At 41.0% G+C, this 6531-nt stretch overlaps 1 pseudogene; it reads left to right on the top strand.

Moving 5' to 3' along the window:
- Positions 1 to 5275: 5275 nt before the first annotated feature.
- On the top strand, positions 5276 to 5891 carry LOC119294372 (annotated as a pseudogene).
- The last annotated feature ends 640 nt before the right edge of the window (positions 5892 to 6531 follow it).

Here is a 6531-nt window from a genome sequence, read left to right on the forward strand (position 1 = left end):
GTCGAATTGGGCAAAAAATTCATCTGGCGTACCCAGGCCGAACCCGACGCACCGGGGGGGCGTTTGGGGGCTCCGGCGCAAGGAAAAGGTCACGTGGGTCGGCTCTGTCGGGAGCCAGCTCCAGATTCGCCCTCTACCGCCACCACCCGTCTGCCCTCCACGACTAGAAACCGGCGCTCCCCCATGTCGAAATTAGCATTGGCACCCCCCCCCCCCCCAGGCGGCGCTATTTACCGTCGAAAAACGGTCTGGGGGGACGCCAACGGATGGAGATGCCCTAAGGGGATGTGACCACTATTTCAAAGATCCTGTGGTTATGAGAGATACACTCCCCTAATATATGGGAGCATCTGATTGTATTGTATCCCTTGAAGATGACAACCAAACTATCAGCCTATGTCTATCTTTATAAAGTTCAAATGAAGTCCCTCGAAGGAGGGCATGTCAACATACAAGTAACCTAGCTCATTAGGTAGAAGAGACACCAGCGTAATATCGCAATTGATCAATAAGGGCATCTTCGACAAAGTACTCGCTCCCCTAAATCATCAACAACATATACGTCATTCTTGATTTTGATATGATGCTTAATATAATGGATGTGCTACACTGTGTCACATGGTTGGATCTATAGAATCATAAAAAAATCATATGCAAAGTTTCGTGCGTGTAGCAACACTCTGTCATCAAGTACTCTTCCCAACTTCTATCACCAGTAGAAAACGGCTCATTTGGGCCGGTTCCAGAGGCCCTTTAGCCCTGCTTCAGGACCGCAGGACTAAAGTCCACAACTTTTAGTCCCGGTTCACTTACGAACCGGGACAAATGAGGCTCCACGTGGCCGCTGCGGGTACCAATCGGGACCAAAAGGCCTCCACACGCCAGCAGCTGGCAGGAGCTGTGGTTTTTTTTGAAAGAGGGAGGAGTTAGGGGTTTTCGAGGGTTAATTTAGGGGTTTGGTCATATTATGTTAGGTAGCTAATAGAGAGAAGTGACCTCTTTTTATCTTCGTGCTTGGTCGACGCTACCTACTATACATATAGAGAGAACTCGACACGCTAGCTAGTAAGCAAATGAAGAAACCATTAAGTACACAAGATCGTCATGAACATATATAGAGAGAAGTGACCTCTCTTTCTCCGCGAGATTGGTCGAACAATAAGTTTTCGTATATCTATCCGACGCTACTAGCTACAATATACAATATAAGATCTCTTACAAACCCTAACATCTAAGGTCTGTATCAATTTCCACATGGTATTCTCCGGCTTTATTTATGACGTGGTCAAGAAAGAATCCGGGTAATTCCTCTTGAATAGCTCGTATGCGATCATGTGGTAGGAGTTGATCCCGCATCTGTCACATCTAATTTAAAGAAGTGGGTCGATACATATATATGAATGAAATTCAACACAAATGATGGAAATAAAATAAAATTATGAATTCTTTTGTTTACGTACATCATATTGTTTTTCAGAGTAGCCCCGCTTAGAGGTCGTCGAGTTGTAGATGAACTCGCAAACGTAGTATCCACAAAAATCATTCCCGGCTTCCTGCCACAAGCACTTTACGAGAAATAGAGTTCAATCAAACTGATAATCAAGCATGCTTAATGGTTTTTTGATGAAACTAGCTAGAATCAATGGGAGATGCGCGAAACTAGCTGGTAGTACTTACTTTCGGGTGTGTAAATCGCAGCTCCATCGGCAATGCCGGAACAATGGCGGTGAACTCTTTCCAAACCCTCCCAGACAAAGAGAATTATTACTTGATATCAGGAAATGAACAAATTTGCCGATATGGTGCGATAATGATCGATTGAACTTACTTCTGGAGCATATCAGTCATGCATGTCCGCATACTCCTGGGGATCTTTTCGTCTCGAGTCTAAGACAGTTACTATTCCTTGTTCAAACTTAATCTCTAGCAGAATATAGTGGAATCTGCGCACGCATGCATAACTCCTCAATTACATTACTATAATTAACCTAGAGTAAGGGAAACCGAATATGCACAAGATAGTAAAACTCACTTGAAGTTGTAAGGAAAGAGTATTTTATCATTGTTTTGATTTTTAATCAACGTTTGTATCAAGTTGTCCTCTGTGACATTGTGTTTGACGTCCATTCATGTATGATATTGGGTTAATGAACCCAATGTCATAGATATATGCTTTTCTGCATTCGACGATCTTCAACCTGCATAATATAGTGAGGATAATTATATATCATAGATATCTGCTTTTCTGTGTCGTGGGCATTTGAGAAAGAGGTGTTCTATAATTTCGTTCTGATCATAGAAGCAACATCATTTACTACCCTCTCATCTACGCTTTGACCATTTATCCTTAGTGAGAATCACTTCCTTGTGTAGAAACCACATGAAAATTTTGATTTTTAATGGTACTTTAATCTTCCAAACATGAAAATTATGTTTCTCTTGAAGATAACCCCCTCTAGTATGTATCGTCCTGGCATTAAAGCCGTCTGAGTCGGTTGTACCACACTATGGGCAATCCGCGTCACCCAATTTGTACCAACTTTTCTAAAAAAAATTGAAGCTCACATTAAGCAGATCAATACAAACTGCTCAATACAAACTGCCTCCTCCTTCTTTGGCAACAATGTTATCATTCCAAAGTTTAGGTGGAATAACTGTAGTTGGCCATTGAACAGATCATGGAACATGGGCATAAGGTCTCCCTTTATGATACTCTAGCATCTCTTATACAACTCTGTTGGAAAGCCATCCAGTCCTAGTGCTCTATTATTTTTCATCTATGTTATCGCCTCAAATACCTCTTTCTCTGTGAAGGGCGCGGACAAAATCTCATTCTTGCCAGTCCCAAGTTGAGGTAGATTCCCAACCAAGTGATCATTGAGCGACACAAAATTCTCCTCTGGTGCTCCAAAAAGGGTTTTTTATAGAAGTTAGAGATATACAATTTTAGGTTATCATGGCCTAATTGTACCATTATCCTATTCTAACTAAACAGTTTTCTTCTTTTTGTGTTTTCCATTCGCAATCATATGGAGAATTTTTGTGTTATTATCACCCTGCCGCACTTTAGCTCTAAGTGCCCATTTCATCTCTTCTTCTTGAAGTAGGTTTCGTAATTTCTCCTCGGCTTCTATCTTAGTAGTTTGAACACTCACATCTAGCAAGCTGGATTCACCTTTAGATCCAACTCATTAATAAGTTGTAGAAGCCTTTCCTCTTCCACTTTATATATACCACTTTCATTTTTTTTCCAGCCACTCAAGAACTGACACAAATGTCTAATCTTATGTTGCCATCTTTCTATGTCCGACTGGCCTCTGATCTCCTTAACCCATTCCTGGGCTTAAAGGTCAATGAAACCCTCCCTCTCGAACCACGATAGTTCGAAAGAGAAGATATTCTTGTTTCCTACATGGGTCGCATCCCCTAAGTCAACAAGTAAATGAGTGTGAAGGATATATTAAGGATCCTATGGGTTTCCATCCGCATGACATGGTTCAGGCAAGTGACAATAATATTCTGGTGAGCTATATATTCACGGGAGAGGTGTGATGGCTGACTCAAAGGATTTGAAGCCACTCTATGATACCCTGCACCGCATCTACTGCTCCATTCTCATTCCAAGGTGGGCATCCGGGACCAGATTCATGGCTATCTTGTTGATATCATGCTTGACACTCACAAGAGGAAGGGAAAAGGTGTGCCACTTGATGTCCCACATTTTTATGGAATGAGATGTTCTATTTGGTGATGAACAGGAAATGCACCTTATATCATGGCATTTCTGAATGCAAAGTGGGTTCTGCGTAGGCCCAATGTGCCTTTGACCTCTCCTGAGAGACTTGTGGTCGATGAGGCCAAGAAGCTGGAGAAGAAGAACAACAACTCTGAGCCCCATATTACTAAGGATGAGCAGGAGGTGTTTGTTGAACCTAGTGATAGTGACTTTGAGTTTCCCCTAGGGAGGAGCCTAGCTGGGCTGCCAAACTGAAGAACATGATCAAGAATTCTTTTTGCAGGCTAACATTTAGCACAGGTTGTATCATTTTCTTTTGCGCAAGCTCGTTATATTGTGTTTACTCTTTAGCTTGCACTCGTGGTTCGTTGTGCTTGTCATATAGGTTGTCCACCTAGTTGCATATCTAGATAACCTACTTTATTGTTGAGCCTAAAATTTATAAAAGAAGTTAGTTAGCTTTCTAGCTCTCTCTCTCTCTCCTTCTGATGAACGTCCTGCAAGTTATGCTGAAACTATGCAAATTAGGTTTTTATGTTTAACTCATATAGAACATTTTTTATTTTAGAAACACGCAAGAGCTCTTGTATACAATAGATACCAGATGAAACCAAACATCTAGATGAGTGTACCAAATAAACAAACGGTATGTAATCATAACTAAATTGGTTATATGATTACGTTCATGGAGGATCAGTGATATCTCAGTACCATGCATATGTTGAACTTGCTATAGAATCTAGCATGCGACACATTTGCAAATGATACAAATTACACGAAGGTTCTATAAACGTGCACATCTAGTAATACACTAAAAACCACTTTAAGATAGGACGCTCATAATTGACGAACGTTCGCCAGGGAGGTGGCACATGCGAACGCTTTAGGTGGCATTTTTAGTTTTGTGGAGGTGGCAGTCTCTTCAGAGAAGACATTTTTCGTTTAAAAACTGTCGTCGTTTGATTTTTCTTCACAGCGAAAACAGCTATGAAATATTGTTTGCTTGCCACCCCTCTCCCAACGAACAACTGGGTAACATCACCGTTAAGATATTAGTTGGATATTATTCTTTAGAAACCTCTAGCATGATATTTTATAAAACTAAATTATACATTAACATATGGGCATACATAGAAATACACATATGTGCACTATATAATTTGTGGAATTTTCACAAAAATCATTCAAATATAATTTTTGTTACATCACTTAAATTAAATTTAGTATAAACAAAGTGATTAGTGATATATGTTACAACCGATAACAAACAACATTGGTTAACTATGTCGACTAAACTATGTGGTTAAATATACCAACTAAATAATAAACTTTATAATGCTTATTAATACTGTTGTATGATAAAAAATAAGTACAAAATTTTGGTATAAAAACTATTTATTTGACCTCCAGCAACAACATTGACTGACATATGATGATCGTTACATTGTCTTCCTGATTGTGCCCAGGCTATATTGGCTCGTTCGCTTTCACAATGAGCAAGTTTATTTTCAGATGATGTTCGAAAATGATAGGTTGTACATGGACGACACAAACATCAATAGATTCTTCTGTCATTTGTCAAACTTGGTCGAAGGAGATGCGTCAATACAGTTTGTTGATGTTGCGACTACTCAGTTTATTGCGCACTGCCCCTTCCTCTCGCATGAAGGGATTGGTTTGACCTCACTTGATATTGCGTTGTTTGCGGTCAGATAATGAGAACCACGAAGCTATAGGTGGAACCCACTGGTGCCTACTTGTTTTTGATGGAACTCAACAACCACCCAGGTTTGTGCATCATGACAGCTCTGGTGGTAGAAACATCGAGGCAGCAAACCGCCTTGCCGCATCTCTTCGACGCCTATACCCTGGGACAGAAGAAGACGTTGTTCAAGCGCCGACCCCACAACAGAAGAATGGTTGGGACTGCAGAGTGTATGTGATGGCGATTGCACGGGCCATCATGCGTTGGTGGTCGGAAGGTGTAGTTGACAGTTCGGTGGGCGGTTCGGAGGACAGGTTGTTCATGGAAGTGGACCCGGAGAAGGTGAGCCAACTCAGGGAAGATCTTGTGAGGCTACTGATGGGCGAGATTGAGTTTGATGATCTTGTTTGAGTGGTTCATTTGCTGCTTTTAAATGGGTGTGTGTGATTATGTCATGATGTTGCCGCATGTAGTCAGTGCTTGAGATGCCATTGCTCATTGTTCATCTTGTTATGACCAAGATAGTCAACTTAAGGGTTTGGCAAGACAGACAACCCCCTTTATATGCATCTACATTTGTTTGGAACACCTTATAATTGCCGCATTCCCATGTTCCTTGAGCTCTGAATTCAGGTAGACCTGCTTTGTTAGCCCATGAGTTGTTTAAAGTTGAGTTTTCAAATCTTCCTTGCTTATTTGATTTGTTCCTTGTGAAAGAGGTCCTAAACAATAGAGGCGGTGCTCTTTGCTGCAATCTTTGCACATGATTGTGTTGGAAAATGTCAGTGCTCCTCTGCATTCAGGAACTGGGCATTTCTTTTTCTTTGTTACTCTCTGGTAATTTGATGGATCGCAATCGGTATTAACATGAGGCTGCTCCCAAGTGATGTTTGCCAGTAGGCGTTGAGCTGCTTGATGACTGTACCTAGTGCTTTGCAGAGGAATGGCCATGTTACTGATGCCATCCAGCTAATTTTTCACATCAATATATAGGTAAAGTATCAAAACTCGTCGTTTTAATATGAAATGAAGTAGAATCTTTCTTATTATCTGCACCTGTGATTATCTATCAGAGAGAGCCACATCATAT

The sequence above is a fragment of the Triticum dicoccoides genome, chromosome 4B (genome assembly GCF_002162155.2).
Source record: "Triticum dicoccoides isolate Atlit2015 ecotype Zavitan chromosome 4B, WEW_v2.0, whole genome shotgun sequence".
Taxonomy (NCBI): Eukaryota; Viridiplantae; Streptophyta; class Magnoliopsida; order Poales; family Poaceae; genus Triticum; species Triticum dicoccoides.